The 7,190-nt window shown below is 49.6% G+C and overlaps 1 non-coding gene across 1 annotated transcript; it reads left to right on the top strand.

Annotated features, from left to right (window-relative positions):
* Window positions 1-6,771: 6,771 nt before the first annotated feature.
* On the top strand, window positions 6,772-6,843 carry TRNAG-UCC (transfer RNA glycine (anticodon UCC)). The gene has a single exon. It is a non-coding gene; the product is annotated as a tRNA-Gly (tRNA).
* The last annotated feature ends 347 nt before the right edge of the window (window positions 6,844-7,190 follow it).

Below are 7,190 nucleotides of genomic sequence, written 5' to 3'. Positions count from 1 at the left end.
AAGCATCTGGAAGCTTCTCTGCTCACATATGGGGTGCCGGGCCACCTCGGGGACGGGTCATAGACCCCTTCACGAGCCGTCTCACAGCTCGGCGTTGGTTCTGAGAGGGAGAGCCCCGAGGCCCACCCTGCAGAGCCAGCCCTTCCAGAAGCTCTCCGCCTCCCCGCACTGAAGCTTGGAGGTACACAGCACCACTTCTGCGTACCCTTCTGCAGCACCCTTCTTTGGGTCACTCAGATTTGAGGGGATGGGAAGGAAGCCCCATCCCTTGAGAGGGGAGGGGTAAGGTCACACTGCAGAGGACTGTGTGGGTAGAAGAGGTTGCTGTGGGCGTCGTTGGAAAATACCTCTGTCATATGACATGCAGCACCATGGGTGTCAGCACGGTGACCTTGCAAAACTCATTAATTCGAACGTTATATTAGACCCTTCTGGAATTTGATTTCTACACGTTGCCAGAGGAGAAAGGTGAGCAGGGGACTCTGGGTTCCAGGAGCTCCGGAGATACCAGACTCCCAAGATGCCCAAGTCTCTTACATAAGATGGCAAAGTGCAGTCAACCCTCTGCTCGGCTGAGTCTGAGGCTATGGAAGCTGCACCCACCAGGACCGATGCTTTGCAGATTTCATTTCTCCTTTGTGGCTCAGACAATAAAGAATCTGCCTGCAATGCAGGAGATCTGGGTTTGATCCCCACCTTGGGAAGATCCCCTGGAGAAGGGAATGGCAACCCATTCCAGTGTGCTTCTCTGGAAAGAATTTTCTCATGGAAAATCCTATGAACAGAGGAGCCTGGAGGGCTGCAGTCCATGGGGGTCACAAAGATTCGGACATGACTGAAGCGACTGACACTTTTCCAATCCTCGTACTTTCTGCTCCTTGTTCAGTACTTGGTCTCTTCGTCGACCCATTAGTGAATCTGTTATGTTGTTGAGTTTCTTCTCTTTCCATTCACAGGATGCAATCGTTTTGAAAAATATTCTATAAAAAGACAGACAGCGCTAAGTTCACAAAGAAAAGCTGGGAGGGAGTGGATAGTGACAGGTGTGGGGACAGGGAAGGATACAGCTTCTTCCTAAACAGAGTTTTCGCAGCCCTGGATTCATTTTTTAGGCCCCAAACTATACAATTGGTTTGAAAAGGTTTATCTCAAAATTTAACTAAACCTTGGTTAAGATCCCCACTCAGAGGTTGCTCTTAGAAACAAATAACTCAGACCCTCCGTTTCATGTCAGCAAAGAATCGGTTTTCAAAGCCTTTGGGATATTCCTCTTGCCCTCGCTGCTGGGACCAGCTCAGGGTGGGGGCACGAGAAAACCCACCTCCTACACAGTCAGCGCTTGGAGCCTGGAGGTCCACGCAGAAGAAATGCACGAAGGTAACTGAACACCAGCTCGTGGGAAATACAGCATGAGTAAACCACAGGCCGCAGACTTCAGGGAAGGGATGCGAGCACTCGGAGACCTGCTCTCACATGATTCACGTGCTGGTCAAAGGCAAAACCTGGCTCTCTCCGAGGGCAAGGACTAAGCTCCTCGGTCACTCAGTGGGGACCCAGCATCGCTGAGTGAGTCGGTCCCAAGAACTCCAGGGCTGGCAGTGCAGGCACCCAGACCCAGGATGAGGGATAAAGCCATTCTGCCCGAGTCAATGGAACAACCTCCTGAGCAGGATTTGGAAAATCTGAGGCAAAGCACAGCAACTGGAGGAAAACATCCCCAAGGCCTGCTTCTCGGTGGCCAGCCAGGAAAAACACAGTTGGTGGGAGCGGAGCCAAGACTACCGAGGAGAGAAGCAGCAGCTGCGGGTTTAGGGGCAGGTGTTGCCAATGCCTGGGTCACTGCAGGAGGTGCCTGGGTCCCTGCACAGCGAAGGGTGCGGGGTGGGGGGGGGGTCACTCACAGCAAACCTCGGGGGACAAACACAGCTCAGCTAGAAGCAGAGCGGTGTCGGAGTGGCAGGCGGACACGCAGGGGGCCAGCCCCACGCGGGCATCGCTCTCTTCCCTGAGGCATGCCCGTTTCTCTTCCACTTTGGCTGTGTTGAGTCCCCTGCCCCCCTCCTCCCCTTTTTCCTCTGGCAAAGGTCCCTGCTCAGCCAGCTGCCCCAGATCTGCCTCTGGGCACCGGCCACGTCCACTGCCCTGGGCCACAGGGTCCTTTGGGAGCCGTCTGGCTGGCGTGCCTGGCAGCTTCAACTTGGAGCGAGGCTCAAGTCCTCCAGACTTTCCCGCCCTGGTGTGGGATGTGGGTGGGTCTGTGGGGTAAGGCAGGCAGGGGGTGCTTCCGTCTTCCTGATTGTCTCGAGGGGTCCCCTACCTCTCAGCTCTCCTCCTCGGGAAAGGCTGCATGCAGCTGCAACAGGATTAAATCTCCTCCGCCAGGGTCCTGACCCAGCTGTGTTTTCTCCAAAAGCCCACCCTCTTTCCATGTCAGCACACTCAGAACATGGAGAAGGAAATGGCAACCCACTCCAGTACTCTTGCCTAGAGAATTCCTTTGACAGAGGAGCCTGGTGGGCTGCTGTCCATGGGGTTGCACAGAGTCGGACACGACTGAAGTGACTTAGCATGCACTGGAGAAGGAGATGGCAACCCACTGCAGTGTTCTTGCCTAGAGAATCCCAGGGACGGAGGAGCCTGGTGGGCTACTATCTATGGGGTCGCACAGTCAGACACGACTAAAGTGACTTAGCAGCAGCAGCAGCAGCAGCCCACTCGGAACAAGGGGAGACGTGTTCAATTACATGGCAGGAGACAGTGGCCAGGCTTCCCAGGTGGCTCAGTGGTGAAGAATCCACCTGCCAATGGAGGAGACATGGGTGTGATCCCTGACCCAGGAAGATCCCACGTGCCTTGGAACAGCTAAGCCCTTGTGCCCCAACTCCTGAACCTGTCCTCTAGAGCCCAAGAATTGCAACAGCTGAGCTCCTGGGTTACAACTCCTGTGGGTCCGAGAGCCCATGCTCTGCAACAAGAGAAACCACTGCCGTGAGAAGCCCTGGCGCTGCAGTGATAGCCCCCGCTTGCTGCTGGAGAAAAGTCTGCACAGCGATAAAGACCCAGCACGGCTACAAATCAATACAATACAGAATTTTCCAGAAAAGAAATCTGTTTAGGATGCGTGAAACAAAAATGTGATGGAAGTTTCTTCACTGGTACGACATAGGGAAATAAACTATGCCTACCCTGATAGCTCAGTTGATAAAGAATCCGCCTGCAGCGCAGGAGACCTGGGTTCAATCCCTGGGTTGGGAAGATTCCCTGGAGAAGGGAAAGGCTACCCACTCCAGTATTCTGGCCTGGAGAATTCCATGGACTGTATAGTCCACGGGGTCCCAAAGAGTTGGACACGACTGAGTGACTTTTACTTTGAAACTATGCCTGCATACGAACAAAAACTGAAAAAGAGCACAATATGTGAAAACGAGGGAGGTGACTCTGTAGAGTCAAAGTTTTCTCTTGAATGTATTTTTAACATACGAAAATAAGGATAAAAAGGATTGCTCAAAAGAAACTACTTTGAGTTACAGAAGTGGAAACAGAGTCCCAGCTACCCCTTGGAAAAAGGAGACCTGGTGATGATGTCTCCGATGCAGTGAGTATTTACAAAGGCCTTTGACATGTCAGCTCTTTGAAAACAAAGATCCTAACCTCACAAGCTAGGCAAGAATAAACCTATAGAAACAACAGCCAATTGGATGTCATTTCGTAAAGGGCATTAATACAGATACACTCGGACTGGTTTTCCTTTTAAAGAGTTGAGGGCTTCCTGGAGGAGGTAGTCAATAAGTCTTGGAGGCTTGAGAGAGTGAAGTCAGCTGGTGAACCGTGAAAGAAGGGTGATCCTTGGAGGGGTACGGAAAGAGAGGAGATTGAAGGGAGACGCGAGATTGGAGGGAGAGTAGGGCCGGATCATAAAGGGCATTGCATGTAACCCAAAGGAGTTAAAGTTTTACACGGTAAGTCCCCTACTACGAACCAGTTTCATTTCAAGACTGTGTTCGTAAGTCCAACAAAGTTAGCCAAGGCACCCGGCTAACACAATTGGCTGTATAGTACTGCACTGTAATAGGTTTATAATAATTTTTACACAAACAATATGCAAAAAAATAGAGAAAACATTTCTAATCTTACAGTACAGACCTTGAAAAGTACAGTGGTACCAGCTACACCGCTGCTGCTTTTATGCTTGCTTCCAAACATCCTGGGCTTGAACTAAAGACACTGTACTAATGTACTCTATACAGTGTGTGTGTGTGTGTGTGTGTGTGTGTGTGTGTGTGTACACGCTCAGTCATTCAGTCGTGTCCAGCTCTTTGCAACCCCCGAGAACTGTAGCCCGCCAGGTTGCTCTGTCCATGGAATTCTCCAGGCAAGAATTCAGGAGCAGGTTGCCATCTCCTCCTTCAGGGGATCTTCCTGACTGGGGATTGAACCCAAGTCTCCTGCAACTGCTGCCTTGGGAGGTGGATTCTTTCCCACTGTGCTGAACATCGAAGTGCGGCCCCCTGCAGAGGATGTGTGCATGTGACCGTGTGCACCAGACACGTGAAGAAATATGTGACTGGATGTGCAAAGGCATGTTTGCATCTTTGAAAGTTTGCAACTTGAATGTTCCTATGTGGGGACTTGGTGTACTGAAAAAATCTGAAGCGGGTTTTTTTTTTTTTTTGGCAGACAACCAGGAGAGAAGTCCTGAGCAGCACCAGGGGAGAGGGCTATTGGTAAACGTCTTTGAGAAGAGGATTAACAGGATGGTGTGGGCATGGTGTGGGGAGAAAGATTACAAGAGGAATTGGAAAGAATCAGGTAACTCTGGCGTCACCTTTCACCACAATAGGGAACCAGAAACTTGCCGAAAGGACTGCAGAACGCTGGCTAGCTTGGGGTCAAAAGTTTTTGGAAGCGTTCAATTGCAGAAGCCTTTAGGATGGCTAGCTTCCCTGAGGTGTCTCAGTGTGGAAGAATCTGCCTGCCAATGCAGGAGACGTCAGAGACATGTGTTCAATCCCTGGGTCAGAAAGATGCCCCTGGAGAAGAAACGGCAACTCACTCTAGTATTTTTTGCCTGGAGACTCCCATGGAACCTGGTGGGCTGCAGTCCATGGGGTCGAAAAGAGTCGGACACAACTGAGCGACTGAGCACTTGGCATTTTAGTATGTCTTCCTGGAGATATTCATCAGCTAATTAGGTAAATGGGTCTGAGGTTTAGAAGACAGAGGCCAACCGAATATATGGATCTGAAAGTCATCTGTATTTTAATGAATGAGGCGTGTGCATGTCTGCTAAGTTATTTCAGTCGTGTCTGACTCTTCGTGACTCTACAGACTGTAGCCACCAGGCTCCTCTGTTCATGGGATTCTCCAGGCCAGAATACTGCAGTGGGTTGCCAAGCCCTCCTCCAGGGGATCTTCCCGACCTAGGGATCCAACTCCTGTCTCTTATGTGTCTTGCACGGGCAGGCAGGTTCTTTACCATTAGCGCCACCTGGGAAATCCAGTGAATCGGGTAGGACAGAGAAAAGCATGACAGTGGTTTTGGAGGTTCTACGATATTTTAGGTGCTCCACATACACTGTCTCATGTAAACATCACAGTCACTCCATGAATTGGAGGTAGGAGGAAGCTGAGGCTCCAAAAAGTTAAATGAAGAATTACGAGTCTATTGTAAGTAACTCAAAGGAAAACTTATACAGGGGATGCTCATGCGCCCAAGGACAGAGATGGGAGAGGGGAGAACCACATTCTCTTATTTTTATTTGCAAAGCTCCCTTTGGCAAAGGTAGCTGGATGAGGAACAAGCAGACTGGAAAGTGGCGAAGCAGAAACAAGGGGGCCTGTGGAGCCCATTTTCCTTTCTGTCGCCTCTTACAAATCAGTCGTGGAGCTAGGTTTTATTCAACTAGACTTGGCTTTGGCCTGAAACCAAGATGAAATGAGTGATCATGGAGAAAAGATGTCACTTGCTCTTTTGCCAACTTTCCTCTGATAGTTGCCAAATTCCAAGATTAATTTTCTTTGGGTAAAACTAAGCACAAACTCAAATGTATGGAGTATAGATGGACGTTTAATAACTACACTTAGAATAATGAACATGAGTTCAAGTAGAAATTCTCTTTTTAACATTTTGATGCCAATAGGTTTTCTTTCAGACCTGCTTTTCTTCTGAAAGCCGGAGAAATACGGCAGAAAGAATCCCGAGGTGGGGAATCACTAAAAACTGCGGCTTTGTTTCAGTTCTGTTTCCTGTTTGCTGGGGAACCCAGGGCAAGCAGACTCAGCCTTCCTGGACCTGAAGTGTCTTCTGTAAAATGAGAGATTGGGACTCAGACGAGTACTTCTCAAGCTCTCATGTGCATGTGCGTTTCCTGGGGATGCTGTGAAAACGCAGTTTCTAATTTACTGGGTCTGGGGCGGGGCCCTGGACTCTGCATTTCTAAAAAGCTCCCACCCTCATGGTCCAGGATCAGGCCATACTTTAATTAGATCACCCTCCAAGGTGCCCCTGGGCTTCCCTGGTGGCTCAGAGGGTAAAGAATCTGCCTGCCATGCAGGAGACCCAGGTTCAATCCCTTGGTCAGGAATATCCCCTAGAGAAGGGTATGGCAACCCACTGCAGTATTCTTGCCTGGAGAATCCCATGGACAGAGGAGCCTGGTGGTCTATAGTCCATGGGGTCATAAGGAGTCAGACACGACTCATCGACTAACACACACCAAGGTGCCACTAGGCTATAACTTGCCAAATAAAGAAAAGCATTATCGAGGGACTTTCCTGGTAGTCCAGTGGCTAAGACTCTGCACTTCCAATGCAGGGGCCCAGGTTCAATCCCTGGCTGGGGAACTAGATCCCACATGCGGCAACTGAGTTCAAATGCTACAGCTAAAAAATCCAACCCAAATAAATAAATAAAAATAAATATTAAAAAAAGAAAAGCATTATGTCATCAGGTGAGAACAATATTTATTTTTAAAAAAATGCTTCAGTTCTCTGTTTATAAAGGTAACCCATACTTATCAAAATTTAAAAAAAAAATCACACAATATGGTGACCTCCCTGGTGGTTCAGTGATTTAAGAATCCGCTGGGCTATGCAGCACACGTGGGCTCGATTTCTGGCCAGGAAACTAAGAGCCCACATTCCTCAGAGCAGCTAAGCCCGAGCGTGGGAACTGTAGAGTTCACAGGCCA

The sequence above is a fragment of the Bos javanicus genome, chromosome 9, assembly GCF_032452875.1.
Source record: "Bos javanicus breed banteng chromosome 9, ARS-OSU_banteng_1.0, whole genome shotgun sequence".
Taxonomy (NCBI): Eukaryota; Metazoa; Chordata; class Mammalia; order Artiodactyla; family Bovidae; genus Bos; species Bos javanicus.
Note: the sequence above shows the minus strand (reverse complement) of the source record. Positions and strands in the feature narration are given on the sequence as shown.